Source organism: Lepidochelys kempii, chromosome 18 (assembly GCF_965140285.1).
Source record: "Lepidochelys kempii isolate rLepKem1 chromosome 18, rLepKem1.hap1, whole genome shotgun sequence".
NCBI classification, from domain to species: Eukaryota; Metazoa; Chordata; order Testudines; family Cheloniidae; genus Lepidochelys; species Lepidochelys kempii.
In genome coordinates, this window is record NC_136397.1 from 2443742 (window position 1) to 2461591 (window position 17850).

A 17850-nucleotide genomic window follows, 5' to 3' on the forward strand; every position below is an offset into this window, starting at 1 on the left:
CGGCTTGCCTCTGGACTGGGGAGTTGATGACTACAGTGCCCCTGGTACCGGCAGAGACATAACGTCCCGGGCCACCTGCAGGGCCTCCAGCGTGGAGGGCACCCAAACGTCCGGGGAGGTCGGCTCGGAGTGGGCCAGGCTACTCTGCTGAACTTGAGTCGGAGGCCGCAAGGCTGATGGGGACCGAGAGCTGCCCAACATGGGTCTAGTCTCTCCCCCAGTCTTGCTCTGGTGCCTCGGTGAAGACCTCTTCTTCGCCTTTTTAGAGTGTCCTGGGGACGGGGAACGGTGCCGGCTGGTAGAGGGCACTGTTAGGTTGCCCTACACCGATGCTGTGGTGCTTGGTACTGACTCGGAGAAGTGCAGCAGTGTTGGGGTCAGGGCCAATGCCATCAAAATGGTTTGGAGCCTAATGTCCCGCTCCTCCTTGGTCAAAGGTTTAAAGGATCTGCAAATCTTGCAGCTATCGCTGAGATGGGTTTCTCCCAGACAGCATAAACAGTCCATGTGCGGATCACTCACGGGCATCGGCCACTTGCAAGTGTCGCATAACTTAAAGCCCGGGGCACGCCCCGACCTGGGTGCACTTAACTAACTCTAACTACAGGTACTACTAACTATGAACTAACAGAGTCCAAGAGGGAAGCTGCAGCCCAGCTGGAGCAGAACAGTCCCAACGCACCTTCACTGGCAGGAAGAAGGAACTGAGGGTGGGGGGAGCGCACAGTGCCCCTTATACCGTGCCATGGAGGTGCCACTCCAAGGGCTGCTGGGGCACTCCCCTACGTGTACTGCTAGGGGAAAAAAACTTCTCACACTGGTGCACGTGGCGAGCATGCACATTTATTGTGGAATGCACATGAGCAATCAAAGAAGAACAGTTACGAAAGGTAGGTAACTGTGTTTTCTTCTTCGAGCGCTTGCTCATGTCGTTCCATTCTAGAGGACTCACAAGCAGTATCCCTGAGGTGGTTCACAGCTGTGCGGCTTGTAGTAAAGCTCTACCAAAGCCAGCATCGTCTCGCACCTGCTGGGTCAGTGTGTAGCGCGACGCGAACGTGTGGACAGACAACCAGGTGACGGCTCGATAGATCTCTTGGATCAGCATCTGTGCCAGGAAGGCTTCTGAAGATGCCTACGCCCTAGTCGAATAAGCCATCTCAATTGCTGGTGGGGGCACTTTCGCCAGCTCGTAGCAGTGGTGGATGCAGGCCCCAGCCCGGAGAATTTCATCTTGGATTCCAAAGGGTAGCGCCATGAATTGGAAGTGGCACCTGGCCACTATGAAACGAAAGAACCATCTGTGTCCTGGGAATATGGAAACATGGAAACCAATCAACCTTTCATCCTGTCTGTGACAGCAGCGAACAATGGAGTTGGTTTATGGAACGGCCGCGTTCTATCGATGTAGAAGGCCAGTGCCCGTCTGATGTCCAGCGTATACAACCTGTGCTCCGCATCTGACGTGCAAGGCTTTGGTCAGAGGACCAGTAAGTAGATGTCTTGGCCCGTGTGGAGCTGGGACACAACTTTGGGCAGAGAAGCCAGATGCAGGCAGAGCTGGACCTCGTCCTTGTAGAAGACCATACAGAGCAGCACCAACATGAGCACCCTGATCTTGGACACCTGGCATGTTGACGTTATAGCGACCAAGAGCACACCTTCCAGGAAAGGAGCAGGAAGCTAGAGGTTCAAAAGGAGGGCCCATGAGCTTCAACCGCACCGGGTCCCATGGGGGAACAGGGTCTCGGACGTGCAAGTACAGGCACTTTAGGCCAGTGGTTTTCAGACTGCGGGTCGCAACCCAGTACTGGGTCACGGAATGGAAGGCACTGGGTGGCAGTGGCTCTGGTCAGCAGCACCGACGGGACCATTAAAAGTCCCCTCGGCAGTGCTACCCGGCTAAGGCAGGCTAGTCCCTACCTGTTCTGATACCACACTGTGCCCTGGAAGTGGCCAGCAGCAGGTCCAGCTCCTAGGCAGTAGGGAGGGTCACAGGGCTCCACATGTTGCCCCCACCCCGAGCACTGGCTCCGCTCTCCCATTGGCCGGGAACTGGGCCAATGGGAGCTGGGGCGGGGGCGGTGCCTGCAGGTGAGAGCGGCACCCTTCCGCCTAGGAGCTGAACCTGCTGCTGGCCGATTAGCACCCCCACTGTGCCACTGACCAGGAGCTGCCCAAGTTAAGCCCATGCCCCAACCCCACACCCCAATCCCCTGCCCCAACCCTGTGCCTCCCCCAAACCCAGAACCCCTTCCTGCACCCCAAACCACTCATCCTTGGCCCCACCCCAGAGCCCTGACCCTCTTCCCAAGCCCCAACCCCCTGCCCCAGCCCAGAGTCCCCTCCCACATCCCAAACCCCTCATCCCCAGCTTTGTTGGGTCGTGGGCATCAAGAATTTTCTTCAACTGGGTTGCCAGAAAAAAAGTTTGAAAACCACTGCACTAGACCTTTTGGGAATTGCACCATAATGGGATAGGCAAAGACAGACCTGTCCTGAAGCGGAGGGTGGAACACAGAAATGGCCACCAGGTGCACCTTGACTGAAGACAGGGACAAGTCATGGAGCTTTAGATGCAGCAAATAGTCCAGGATGTCCTGCAATGAGGCCTCCTCAGGATGAACCCTTTTGTCCAAGGTCCAACATGGGAAGTGCTTCCACTTGGCCACATAGGTAGCCCTGGTTGAAGGCTTCCTGCTGCCCAGCTGGACCTGTTGGACCGCCGTGGAGCACTCTTACTCGTCCCTGCTTAGCCACGGAGCAGCTACACTGTCAAGTGCAGTGACATTAGGTTTGGGTGCAGCAAATTGCCATGGTTCTGGAATAGCAGATCCGGATAGAGAGGTAACTGCAGTGGGTCAGCCACCGACAGACTCAGCAGCACACCGAACCAGTGCTGGTGAGACCATGCCAGGGCAATGAGAATGACCCACGCTCTGTCTTGCTTCACCTTTAGCAGGACTCTATGGATAAGTGGCACTGGTGGAAAGGCATACATCAGTGCTCCCAACCAAGGGATCAGGAAGGTGTCCAACAGGGAACCCTTGTCCCTCCCATATAGGGAGCAGAACATGTGACACTTCCTGTTCTGCCTGGATGCGAACAGGTCTACCTGGGGAGTCCCCCACCATCGGAAGATCAAGTTAACCACCTCCGGATGGAGGGACCACTCACAGCGAGAGGAGAAGGTCCTGCTGAGGTGACCTGCCAGGATGTCCCAGGTAGGTGAGCGGCCATCAGGTGGATGGCATTCTGCACACAAAGGTTCCAGAGGCTCAGCGCATCTTGACACAGGGCTGAGGACCTGGCACCACCCTGCCTCTTGATTTAATACATCGTGGCTGTGTTGTCCGTGAGGACCTGTATCACCTTGCCTTTCAGGTGGGGCAAGAACACCTGACAGGCCAGGCGCACCACCGTGAGCTCCCTGGCGTTGATATGAAGAGTTAAGTCGTGCTGCATCCAGCGACCCTGGGTGCTGAGCTCACCCAGGTGGGCTCCCCAGCCCAGATCTGATGCATCCAAGACCAAGGTGAGTGATAGTAATGGGGACACAAAGAGAATTTGCTTCAGCACTGACTTGGGGTCTAGCCACCAGTTCAAGGACGAGAGAACTGCTCGGTCTAGGGTGTGCCTGCTAGGAACGTAGACTGTTGCTGCCATGTGGCCCATCAGCTTAAGGTAAGTGTTGGCTGTGGTGACTGGATGGCTCCTCACATGGGCAATGAGATCCACCATGGCATGAAAACATGCTTCCGGAAGGAAGGCCCTGGCTCACATGGAATCAAGAACTGCTTCAATAAACTCTATGCGCTGGACTGGCGTTAACGTGGACTTTTCTGTGTTTATTAACAGGCCCAGGTGGTTGCAGGTGGAGGTCACCCGATTGAGGCTTCTTTGCACCTGTTCCAGAGACTTGCCCTTGATGAGTCAGTCATCGAGATATGGAAAGAGCTGGATCCCCTGACATCCGAGGTAAACCGCTACTGGAGCCACGCATTTTGTCAACACCCTAGGGGCCGAGGACAGGGCAAAGGGTAGCACCATGAATTGGAAGTGGCACCTGGCCACTATGAAACGCAAGAATCGTCTGGGTCCTGGGAATATGGAAACAAGCGTCCTTTAAGCCGAGAGTGCGTACCAGTCCCCTGGATTCAGGGAGGGGATAATGGAGGCCAGGGAGACCATATGGGACTTCAACTTCTTGAGAACATTTTGAGGCCATGCAGGTCCAGGATGAGTCTGAGACCCCCCTTGGCCTTCAGGATTAGGAAGCATCTGGAATAGAAGCCTCTGCCTTCCATGTTCCGAGGAAATGACTCTACAGCCCCCAGCTGCAGGAGCTTGCCAACCTCCTGAACCAGGGCTTTTGAGAGGGGTCCCTGAAAAGGGACAGGGAAACAGGGGGATGGAAAGGAGGGGTATCCACAAACTTCAGGGTATAGCCCCGAGCTACTATGTCCAGGACCCAGCGGTCTGAGGTAACCCATTACCAAGCCGAGCAGTAGGGAGAAAGGTGGTTGAGAAAAGGGTCTGGCTGGCTGACTGGGGTGTTGCTCTCAAGCGCACCCTCAAAACAATAGCTTTTGGCCTCCCGAGTGCTTAGTGGGTCCAGGCTGGGTTGGTGAGTGAGAGGAGGAAGGCTGGCGATGGCTAAACCCCACGTCCCTTCTCCTTGCAGATCCCTGGTGGGCTTCCAAGGCCTCAACGGTGGTGGAGGCCAGAATGGCTTTCTAGCAGACTGCAGGGTGTGCGAGCCCAACAAGCGAAGGATACCCTTAGTGTCCTTCAACCCGTGCAGCCTGGCATCTCTCTGATCTGAGAACAGCCCAGCTCCATCACACGGGAGGTCCTGAATTGAGGCCTGCAACTCCTGGGAGAGGCCTGCTGTCTAGAGCCAGGAGCCGCGTCGCATGACACCACCGATGCGACCACCCTCGCCACCAAGTCCACTGCGTCCCATGCCCTTTGCAGGAAGCATCTGGCTGCCACGGTCCCTTCCTCCACCAGGGTGCCAAACTCCTGAGCCTGACCCCGAGGAAGGGAGTCCTGGAACTTCTGGAGGCTTTTCTCAAAACTGTATCGACCCAGCACCGCCTGATGGTTGCCATCTGGAATTGTAGGCTGGCTATTGAATAAATTTTTCTGCCAAATAAATCAAGTTTCTTGACTTCTTTGTTCTGGGGGTTGAGGTGGTGGGAACCTGCTTGTCCTTCTCATTGGCCGTCGACCCCACCAGCGAGCCCGTGTGAGTATACAGGTATTCAAAACCTTTGGCTGGCACAAAGTACTTTTTCTTGGCCAGTTTTGAGGTGGGTAGGCTGGAGGAAGGGGTCTGCCACAGAGCCTTAGCAATCTTGAGAACCCCATCATGAACAGGTAGGGTGATATGGGCGGGCACAGAGGCTGAGAGGACATTGAAAAGGGTGTCTTCATGCTCCGCCATCTCCTGCACTTCCAGCCCCAAGTTCTCGGCCATCCGCCTGAGAAGGGCTTGCTGTTCTTTAAAGTCATCAGGGGGCTGGCCCTGGAAGGTCCCGCAACTGCCTTGTCTGGGGAAGGGGAGGCGGCCCTGGCCGCTGGTGGAGGCACTGAGGGCTTGGCAGCCACTGGAGAGGGAAGTTTGGGGGTGGGTATTGAATCCTCCATCCCGACCTCAGAGCGAGCTTCTGGTACCAGGCCCAGTGCCAGTGGGGCTGTCGATCTCCACTCCGATATGGCCACTGATGCACGCTGTGAAGGGGGCATCATCATCACCAGAACACCCCATGCTCCCCAATATGGCCACCTTTTTGGCCACTGGCCTTGCTGCCACTGTGGTGCCATGGACAGTGGAGCTGTTCCTGATGCCCAATCCTATCACGGAGACCAGGGCAATGGGCTGAACTGGGCCTCCGTGTCAGAGGAACCACTCTTCAGCGACCAGAGAGGAGCCGTCGATGCCTGGGTCTGCTTGCTGGTCATGGCTACCAGTGAGTGCTAACCAGGCGTAAGCAATCGGTGGCTATACCGGGGAGAACAGTCCCAGTGCCGGGGAGATAGGCGTCAGGGGGAACGGTGCCGGGGAGACTGGTAACATGAGGGGGAGTGGTCCCATGGTGCTGGCGACCAAGACCGACGTCTAGACATGGATCGGTGAGAGGACAAATGGCATCAGCCATAATATGGGAAGCATCGACCCCACACTGGGGAATAACATCTTGACATCCGGGGGGAGAGTTTGGGTGACTGGTGGCATGGTTGCGAACTGCCATGGGATTGCTTGTCCAGTGACCGACAGTGCTGCCCTGCCCCCGGAGGGGTCTTAACGGCTGGCTTGCCCTCTCAGGAACCCTTAGCCTGGTCCTGCAGCACCAGAGATGTCATAGGAACAGGAGGAGGCCTGTGTGCTCTCTGTGCCTGGGCTTGGGGTGATGAGGGTACAGGTAAGCTGGTGGGTCCCATACCGTTCACCAGAGTCAGTGATGGACCTTGAAAGAGGGCTAAGAGCCCCAGCTGCGGAGGCACGCTCACGCTGCTCCAGAGAAGGCTGGTGGATAGGCCCGGTCCCTCTACCGGATGACCCCTGGGCCTTCTTGCTCGGCGTTGGTGAGCGCTTCTTCACCTTCTTCTTCGGCACCAGCAATGGTGAACTGTGCCGAGAGGAGCCAGGTGCCAGCGGTGCACTGCGAATGGAAGCTGAAGTACTTGGTGCGGCCTGTATTGAGGGCTCGGAAGCCGGGCAGAAAGTGGACTCCATCAGGAGAGCCCTGAGGTAAGTGTCCCGTTCCCTCTGGGTGCAAGGCCAAAAGTTCTTACAGATCCAGCAATGCTCCAAAGCACTTAAGACAGCTGTCGTAGGGGGCTACTCGCAGACATAAGCCCGCCGCAGAACAAGCAAGGCTTAAACCCGGGAGCTCGGGGCATGCTCCGCTTGGGACGAAGTCCCCTCTGGGACCTTAACTATCAGCTATACGCATTAGTGATGGGCCGCCAGCCTTGAAAAACCAACCAGACTGCTGCCATGGGGAAGCATACCAGTGCTTCTAAATGTCCTTTATTCCAGCTTTTCAGCACAAGCATTTGTTTCTGAATACTTGTGGTCTGCTGTGGAGTCACTATCACCACCCCTATCCAGTGGGTGGTAACAGCTGGACAGGAAGCCGTGGGAGCAGGGAGGAAGAAACAGCATGCATTTCCTGGAGTCCCACTTCCTCCCCCTCTCACCTGCAGGAATCAGGTTAAGATCCAAGGAGGATGTGACATTACCCAGGGTACAATCTGGACTGTCAAACAGTTGTGTCCCCTCAATTCTCCTATCTGGGGTGCTTTTTACACTGCTTCAATGTGAGAGCTACCACTCCTGGTCTGCCCACGCACAGCCTCCAGCATGTGAATTACTCCCAACTATACAGTATGAATGCTATGGCCAGCCACCCATGAATTATACTGCTGGGCAACACCAGCAAACTTCCAATCCCAGACCTTCCCCCAGAAATGTGCATCTTGTACTGCCCAGCCCCTCCTGGACAACACAAGCTCATATAAAGTCTGTCATCTATTAACAGAAAATAACATGCACAAATCCTGTTATCTCAAATGGAATTTCCCAAACACTTCAATCCAAACACACTAGTTTTGATAAAATAAGTTGATTAACTACAGAAAGATAGATGTTAAGTGATTAAAAATAAATGAGGCATAAAAGTCAGAATTGGTTACAAGGAAATAAAAGGTAAAACACAAACTAATGCTTAACTTAACAAGCTAAGTGAATTCCAAGCAAAAGTCTCTCTCACCACATGCTTAAGCCATCTTAGTGCCTGAATTCCTTTCAGATAGGATCCCTCCTTCACACCAAAGCTGTTTCTTTGTTCCTCATATGTTATGGCTGCCATGGGTAGAGAGAAAGGGAGGAATAAAAAAACAGTTACTTACCTTCTCGTAACTGTTGTTCTCCGAGATGTGTTGTTCACGTCCATTCCACATTAGGTGTGCACAAGCATCGGAAACTTTTTCCCTTAGCGGCTCCCGTCAGGCTGGCAGGGCCCCCTGAGTAGTGCCACTACGCCGTGCATATATACCCCTGCCACTTGACCCCCTCTGGTTCCTTCTTGCTGGCGACTCCGACAGAGGGGTAGGAGCGTGGGTGGTGGAATGGAAGTGAACACCACATCTCGGAGAACAACAGTTACGAGAAGGTAAGTAACCGTTTTTTCTTCTTTGACGGATGGGGGGCTCACCTGGAGGACCTCATGACGCAAGGGTTGTGGTCTGAGGCAGAGCGGTTGCTCCATATCAATGTGAAGGAGCTCAGGGCAGTTTGTCTTGCCTGCCAGACCTTTCACGCCACTCTGAGTGGTCACAGCATGACAGTTCTGACAGACAACACTACTGCCATGTTTTATATAAACAAGCAGGGCGGGGCATCTGGTTGTGGGGCGGCAAAGGGGATGCCTTCGCAAACCACAGCCTGGGACTGCCACCAAGCAGGGAGTCCAGCACGTCCCTTGGGGCTGTCACTACCAAGTCCAGGGAGTCCCTGCCTGGGCGGTACACCCGAGCGAGCCACGTCTGCAGAGTCCTGAGTCTCAGTCATGCTGCCTTGTGGCCCAGGAGCCACAGGCAGCACCTGGCTGTTGTCATTGGAAACTGGCACAGGGAGGCCACCTCTTGCTGGATTGCTCAGAATTGGGATACTGGAAGGCTTGCCCTGGCCTGCACCATGTCCAGGACCACCCCATGAATTCCACTATCTGCGTGGGCACGAGAGTGGACTTGGGAATGTTGACGAGGAGCCCCAGTTCACGGAACAATCTCAGGGCCACCTCCACGTGGCCCCACACCTCCGCCTCAGATCGGTCCACCAGGAGCCAGTCATCGAGGTACGGGTACACCCGGACCCTCTGCCTCCGTAAGAAGGCCGCCACTACCGCCACACATTTCGTGAACTTCCGTGGGACCGCAGCTAGACCGAACGGGAGAACCGCAAACTGGTAATGTTCTTGGCCCACGGTGAAGAGCAGGAACCGCCGATGTGCTGGGTGGATGGCCATATGAAAGTATGCGTCCTTCATGTCAAGGGCAGAGTACCAGTCCCCCGGATCCAGGGAAGGGACGATGGTGCCCAGAGAGACCATGCGGAACCGGGCCTTGACCAGGAACTTGTTGAGTCCTCGCAGGTCTAAAATGGGTGAAAGTCCCCTTTGGCCTTGGGGATGAGGAAGTACCAGGAGTAGAAACCTTTCCCCCTTAGGCCACGCAGCACTGCCTCTATCGCCCCCGCCTCTAGCAGCGAGCGAACCTCCGTCTCCAGATGTTCGTGAGAGGGGTCCCTGAAGAGGGATGGGGAAGGGGGGTGGGAGGGAGGGAGGGAAGAGAACTGCAGCGAGTACCCGTTCTGTACCATGCACAAGACCCAACGGTCCGACGTAATGCTGGACCACGCACGGAAGAAACGGGCCAGGTAGTTCAGGAAACAAGGGGTTGGATCCGGAGACTGGTCTGGTATGCTGTCCTCGAGCGCACCTTCAAAAGCCTGGCTGGAATTTGTGCTGACCTTGGTTCTGGCCCGGCGCATTATTGTTACTGTTGTTGCTGCACCGTCGCCTGCTATCCCTGCCTCGCCTATGGTCAGGCTCATGCCTATGGTGAGGCTGGTACTAGCATTGAGGGGGAGGCTGCAGCTTAAACAGCTTCCTCTGTGTCACCGGGGTGTGCATACTCAGCGACTAGAGCATAGCCCACGAGTCCTTGAGGCTATGCAGCCTCACATCTGTCTGGTCCAAAAAGAGCCCAGACCCTTCAAAGGGGAGGTCCTGAAGCGTACTCTGGACCTCCGGGGTCAGGCCTGACTCCTGGAGCCACACCGAGCGCCTCATGACCACCCCAGACTTGATTGTTCTGGCCGCCGTGTCTGCTGAATCCAGGGAGGCCTGGAGAGAGGTCTTGGCTACTGCCTTGCCCTTGTCCACCAGGGCTGTGAACTCCTGTTGGGAACCTTGTGGGAGATTGTCCTTAAACTTCCCCACCGCTGCCCAGGAGTTAAAATTATGCCTGTTGAAAATGGCCTACTGATTAGCAATCCTCAACTGAAGGCCCCCTGACGAGTACATCTTTCTGCCAAAACGGTCCAGGCGTTTTGCCTCCTTGGCCTTAGGTGCCGGGGCCTGTTGTCCGTGGTGCTCCCTTTTGTTTACCACCATCAGGGAGCATGGATTTGGGTGGCAAAACAAGAATTCATAGCTCTATGGTTTAAGGGTGGCGGGTCGGACACCGCTGTTCCTGCCACTGCCTCTGCCTCATCCAAGGATGAAGAGGAGATTAGCAGCTGCTCAACCCCCTCTGGCTGGTCCTCCTGCTCCCCTTCTCCCATGGGAGGGGCCTCCAGCTCAGTCCGGGGCGGGAGACCTCGCGGCAACACCGTACTTGGTGCTGGTCTCTTCGGTTTGCCCTGGGGGGATGCTGGAGACCTGGATACTGTGACTTCTGGCACCAGCGCGGGGACCAGGACCACTGCACCAAGTAGCTTGCCTGGGATGGGGCCCCTTGGTGCTGTTGATAGGCACAAGGAGTCCAGAAGGACCAATGACCTGGCGGCCCCCGTTGGGGGTGCCACCCCATCTGAGGGTCCTTGCTGTCCGGAGCACAACGTGAGTAACTGTAACGGCCTGAGTCGGCGTTGGACTGTGGTGACACCGACCGCAAAGGCAATGGTGGTGCCAATGATTTGTGCCTGTGGGAGGTTGATGAGCGGCTCCTAATGGAATAGGAGCGAGACTGGTACCAATATCTAGTTCTTTTTTGAAGCCTGTTATAGTGTTGGCCTTCACAACATTCCTCTGGAAGGAGTTCCACAGGTTGACGGTGCATTGTGTGAAAAAATACTTCCTTTTGTTTTAAATCTGCTGCCTATTAATTTCATTTTGTGACCTCTCATTCTCGTGTTATGAGTGAATAACACTTCCTTATTTACTTTCTCCACACCAGTCATGATTTTATAGACCTCTATCATATCCCCCCTTAGTCATCCCTTTTCCAATCTGAAAAGTCCCAGTCTTATTAATCTTCTCCTAATATAGAAGCTGTTCCATACCCCTAATCATTTCTGTTGTCCTTTTCTGAACCTTTTCCAATTCCAATGTATCTTTTTTGAGATGGGGTGACCACATCTGCACACAGTATTCAAGATGTGGGCGCACCATGGATTTATATAGAGGCAATATGATCTTTCCTTATTATCCCTTTCTTAATGATTCCCTGACATTCTGTTTGCCTTTTTGGCTGCTGCTGCACATTGAGTGGAAGTTTTCAGAAAACTACCCTCAATAACTCCAAGATCTTTTTCTTGAATGGTAATAGCTAATGATCATTTAATATGTATAGTTGGGATTATGTTTTCCAGTGTGCTTTATATTTATTCCAGTGTACTTTGTATTTATCAACATTGAATTTTATCTGCCATTTTGTTGCCCAGTCACCCAGTTTTGTGAGATCCTTTTGTATCTCTTCACAGTCTGCCTCGGACTTAACTATCTTGAATAATTTTGCACTCTATATGTTTTAGGGAAATCTGCTTATGAGCATAAATATGATGAAACTGGAATATGCTTTATGCACAAGGTCTCGTCAGGTATCATTACAAAGGTTATAACCTACTGAATATATTCCTCCTATTTCTTTGCATGTATTGTTTATGTCTGGAGTTAGGAGAATAAGAAACTTGTATCACTGATGTAAAACATATTAAGTGGAAGCCATTAAGAGTGCTTCAGAATCAATGAACCATAAATGTCTCTGTTTACTTGTTTCAGAGTAACAGCCGTGTTAGTCTGTATTCGCAAAAAGAAAAGGAGTACTCGTGGCACCTTAGAGACTATTAATTTATTTGAGCATAAGCTTTTGTGAGCTACAGCTCACTGCATTGGATGCATACTGTGGAAAGTGCAGAAGATCTTTTTATACACACAAAGCATGAAAAAATACCTCCCCCCACCCCACTCTCCTGCTGGTAATAGCTTATCTAAAGTGATCACTCTCCTTACAATGTGTATGATAATCAAGTTGGGCCATTTCCAGCACAAATCCCGGTTTTCTCCCCCTTGAAGTGGGATTCCAAAGAGGATGGCTCTAGACTGTTCTCAATGGTAGCAGATGACAGAACGAGGAGTAATGGTCTCAAGCTGCAGTGGGGGAGGTTTAGGTTGGATATTAGGAAAAACGGTCCTTGACAAAGGCTTGACAAAGCCCTGGCTGGGATGATTTAGTGGGGGATTGGGCCTGGTTTGAGCAGGGGGTTGGACTAGATGACCTCCTGAGGTCCCTTCCAACCCTCATATTCTATGATTCTACTGTTTCTTTAAAAGGTTTCCTTGCAGCTTGCAGGGATCTCCCTTTTGGCACTGTACCTTTTAATTTCTGTTTCACTAGCTTCCTTATTTTTGTATAAAGAACAGGAGGACTTGTGGCACCTTAGAGACTAACCCATTTATCTGAGCATGAGCTTTCGTGAGCTACAGCCCACTTAAATGCTACAGTGTTGGGCTGCTGTGGTGATTTCCCCACCATAGGGGAATGTTAACTTTAATTATATTATGGTCACTATTACCAAGGGGTCCAGCTATATTCACCTCTTGGACCAGATCCTGTGCTCCACTTAGGACTAAATCAAGAACGGCCTCTCCTCTTGTGGGTTCCAGAACTAGCTGCTCCAAGAAGCAGTTGTGACAGGATCCCCAGGGTGCAGCTTGGGACCATGGGACCACTGTGCCCCCCATAACTCTCCAGTCTGGGCTCTCTCTCTCTCTTTCTCTCAATGCTTTGCTTGTGACAAGCAGCAAGCCCCTCCAGGTGCTGCTATCACTCAGCACAACCGCATGTGGAGCCCCCACACCCAGCTAGATTGCATGAATGCTCCCAGAGCCACTCACGAATCACAAAGGGAAAGGCCCTAGAGCCAAATCCCCCCAGCTCCCAGCACTGTACCTCAGGAATATACCGTCTTGCACTGCTCAAGATGAGCAATGCAGATTTATTAATTGGTTCACCACTTCATCAATGGAAAGTGAATATACACCAGCCTTTGTAAACCTGAGCAAACACCCTTACCAAACACTTCAGGCAAAGTCCCTGGTAAAGATAAACAAAATAAGTTTGACTACAAAAGATGGATTTGAACGGACTTATTAGTGATAGGTAAAAAGTCATAGTTATCAAAATAAAATAAAATATAAGCATGCTGTCTAAACTCTCAACTATTAGACTGGGCAACATCTAGATGAACCAGTTTTTCTCACCCCACTGGATATTGCAGTCCTTAATATACAGGTTTGTCCCTTAAACCTGGGCAGTCTCCTCTGTTGGAGTCTTCTGAGGACATGTCTACACTGGCAGAGTTACAGCGCAGCTGAAGGGAAACCGCTGTTGTGTGTTCACAATAGCGTGTTCACACTTGTGGCACTCGTAGTGGTATTCAGAGCAGTGCACTCTGGGCAGCTATCCCACAGAGCATCTCTTTCTTGTCTGCAGCCTAGGGTTGTGGGAAGGTGGAGGAGGGTCACAGGGCACCTTGGGTCCTGTCCCAATGCCCCGTGATGCATTGCTTTGCATCCCAGCAATCCTTGTGCTTCCATCCGCATTTGGCGCCATCTTTCGATGGTTTCTGTATTTCATGACCTGCCTCTTTGGGCTGCAGGAATGGCTCCCGAACTGCTGACCAGTACGTTGCTTGCTCTGACCAACACATCACAAATAGCAGTGGAGTTATTCCTTAAATTACAAAGGCAAGAGGAGTGCGACATTGATCTCGCCACACACTAGCTACGACATGAGATTGCTTGTAGCATTCACGGAAGTGCTGAACACAGTGGAACGCTGCTTTTGGGCTTGGGAAACATGCACTGAGTGCTCGGATCACATTGTGATGCACGTCTGGGATGACGAGCTGGCTGCAGAACTTTTGGATGAGGAAAGCCACTTTCATGGGACTGTGTGATGAGCCTGCCCCAGACCTACGGAGCAAGGACACAAGAATAAGAGCTGCCCTGCTGCTGGAGAAGCGTGTAGCAATTGCACTGTGGAAGCTGGCTACTCCAGACTGCTACTGATTGGTTGCTAACCAGTTGTGAGAGGGAAAGTCGACCACTGGACTCCCATTGACAGAAGTCTGCAGGGCCATTAATCGCATCGTGCTCCAAAAGACCATGATTCTGGGGAATGTGCGTGACATTGTGGATGGCTTTGCATAAATGGGCTTTCCTAACTGCGGAGGGGTGATAGATGGCACGCATATTCCAAATTCTGGCACAAGATCACCTAGCCACCGAGTACACTAATTGCAAGGGGTATTTCTCAATGGTTCTCCAGGTGCTTGTGGATCACCGTGTGTGTTTCACAGACATTAACACAGGCTGGTCCAGAAAGGTGCATGACGCATATATTTTTCTGAACATGGGCCTGTTCAGGAAGCTGCAAGCAGGAACTTTCTTCCCAGACCAGAAGATCACTGTAGGGGAAGTCGAAATGCCTATTATGATCCTGGGAGACTCCGCATACCCCTTAATGCTGTGGCTTATGAAGCCATATACAGGGCAACTTGACAGCAGCAAGGAGTGGTTCAACAACAGGCTGAGCAAGTGCAGAATGACTGTTGAGTGTGCTTTTGGCCGTTTAAAAGCCTGCTGGCGCTGCCTCTGTGGGAAGCTGGACCTTGCAGAGGACAATATTTCTATGCTTATAGCTGCGTGCTGTACACTCCATAATATTTGGGAAGGGAAGGGTAAAAGCTTCACTCAGGGCTGGACTGCAGAGGCTCAGCACCTGGAGGCTGAGTCTGAATAGCCAGAGAACAGGGCTATTAAAGGGGCGCAGCGTGGGGCCATAAGGACCAGGGATGTCTTGAGGCAGCAATAAAGCGGTAAAGAGTCCTGTGGCACCTTATAGACTAACAGACTTATTGGAGCATAAGCTTTTGTGGGTGAATACCCACTTCGCCGGATGCATGAGGCAGCAAGTTGAAGCTGAAAACCACTAATGCTAGCAGGTGATTGGTGCAGGCAATGAAATATGAAGGTTTAACGTAATTGTATGTTGCTTTGCAGGGTGCTTTTTGCTTTCAATTCATAGAATAAAGATTGCTTTCAAACCAATACAATTCTTTTATTAAAAAACAACAACCGGAAGAGAGTCAAACAAAAAAACCCCACAACAATAGTAGTAAAGGGGGAAGGGAAGGTCCCAGGAGGAGGAGGAAGGGTCCCGGGATGGCTAAAGATTTTGTATGTCCAGGAATGATATCCAGCCTTCTCCTTTGGAGTACAATCCAGTGGGTACTGTGCTTCAGCAGGGCCAAACTGCAGAGGGACGGGCGTTGAGTGCAATGGGTAGCAGGAGTCCGCAGTGCTGGACCGTGATGGGGGAGGAATGGAATGCCATGGATATAGACTGGAGCCAGGAGGTTCATAAGAGTGTGGTGACGGTGTCTGGGGGGAGCATGAGAAACAGTTTTGCTACAGTGGCTGCAGGGGCGGGCGGGCATGGAGCTGCTCGGTTTGAAGAGCTAGTAGCGCCTGGAGCGTGTCCGATTGGCACTGCATAACCTTTAAGAGCTGCTCCATGGCTTTATTCTGGCATGCCATGTTCTCCTTTCGGTCCCTCTTCTCGCTGTCCCGCCACTCCAATTCCTGCTTCTCAGCGGTGGAGTGCATCATGACATCAAGCAGAAAGTCCTCCTTAGTTATTCTTGGCCGCTTTCTAACTCTGCACAGCCATTCAGCCACCGATAACAAAGAGAGAGATTGGGCTCCCAAAGTCACCTCTGTGCAGTTTAATACTATTTCTGTAAAATATTGCGTTTGTTTGCAAAACAGACAACACTGATTCAGTGATTTAAAATACAGCCAGTAATCTCGCACCTGTCACTAACTGGCTGACCCCAGGCAAGCACACATGAGCCACAAGACCCTCCAAAATGGTGAGTAGCTGCAGGGGCAGGATACATCACTTTTCCCGGACCCTGCTGTACACTGGGCTCGTGGCTCTTGGGGAGGGCCAGCACTGTAGGGTGGGCCTGATAATCATTCTTGTCCCCACACTTTCCACAAGATGTGATCATTATACGATCACATGATATCATTATATCATGATGCGGCTGTGATTGCAGAGCCACTGGCCATTATCTTTGAAAACTCGTGGCAAACCGGGGAAGTCCCGGATGACTGGAAAAAGGCTAATGTAGTGCCAATCTTTAAAAAAGGGAAGAAGGAAGATCCTGGGAACTACAGGCCAGTCAGCCTCACCTCAGTCCCTGGAAAAATCATGGAGCAGGTCCTCAAAGAATCAATCCTGAAGCACTTGCATGAGAGGAAAGTGATCAGGAACAGCCAGCATGGATTCACCAAGGGAAGGTCATGCCTGACTAATCTAATCGCCTTTTATGATGAGATTACTGGTTCTGTGGATGAAGGGAAAGCAGTGGATGTATTGTTTCTTGACTTTAGCAAAGCTTTTGACACGGTCTCCCATAGTATTCTTGTCAGCACGTTAAGGAAGTATGGGCTGGATGAATGCACTATAAGGTGGGTAGAAAGCTGGCTAGATTGTCGGGCTCAACGGGTGGTGATCAATGGCTCCATGTCTAGTTGGCAGCCGGTATCAAGTGGAGTGCCCCAAGGGTCGGTCCTGGGGCCGGTTTTATTCAATATCTTCATAAATGATCTGGAGGATGGTGTGGATTGCACTCTCAGCAAATTTGCGGATGATACTAAACTGGGAGGAGTGGTAGATATGCTGGAGGGCAGGGATAGGATACAGAAGGACCTAGACCAATTGGAAGATTGGGCCAAAAGGAATCTGATGAGGTTCAATAAGGATAAGTGCAGGGTCCTGCACTTAGGACGGAAGAACCCAATGCACAGCTACAGACTAGGGACCGAATGGCTAGGCAGCAGTTCTGCGGAAAAGGACCTAGGGGTGACAGTGGACGAGAAGCTGGATATGAGTCAGCAGTGTGCTCTTGTTGCCAAGAAGGCCAATGGCATTTTGGGATGTGTAAGTAGGGGCATAGCGAGCAGATCGAGGGACGTGATCGTTCCCCTCTATTCGACATTGGTGAGGCCTCATCTGGAGTACTGTGTCCAGTTTTGGGCCCCACACTTCAAGAAGGATGTGGATAAATTGGAGAGAGTCCAGCGAAGGGCAACAAAAATGATTAGGGGACTGGAACACATGAGTTATGAGGAGAGGCTGAGGGAGCTGGGATTGTTTAGCCTGCAGAAGAGAAGAATGAGGGGGGATTTGATAGCTGCTTTCAACTACCTGAAAGGGGGTTCCAAAGAGGATGGCTCTAGACTGTTCTCAATGGTAGCAGATGACAGAACGAGGAGTAATGGTCTCAAGTTGCAGTGGGGGAGGTTTAGATTGGATATTAGGAAAAACTTTTTCACTAAGAGGGTGGTGAAACACTGGAATGCGTTACCTAGGGAGGTGGTAGAATCTCCTTCCTTAGAGGTTTTTAAGGTCAGGCTTGACAAAGCCCTGGCTGGGATGATTTAACTGGGAATTGGTCCTGCTTTGAGCAGGGGGTTGGACTAGATGACCTTCTGGGGTCCCTTCCAACCCTGATATTCTAAGATTCTAAGATTATGGAAAATATCTCACTGATGAGGGTCAGCAGGGAATCAAGGGAGGGTCTTCTCCAAGACTGCAGCTTCTGCCCTGGCCCCTATGTGACTCGCCTGTGTGCAGCAATGATCCTCCTCCCCATCCCGTGATGGCACAGTGGTGCAGGAAAGTTACCGTTAATGGGGCAAGAAACAAAACTGCTCTGCCAAAGAACCTGTGGCAGCAGATTGCCCAGTATCTCCACAAGAG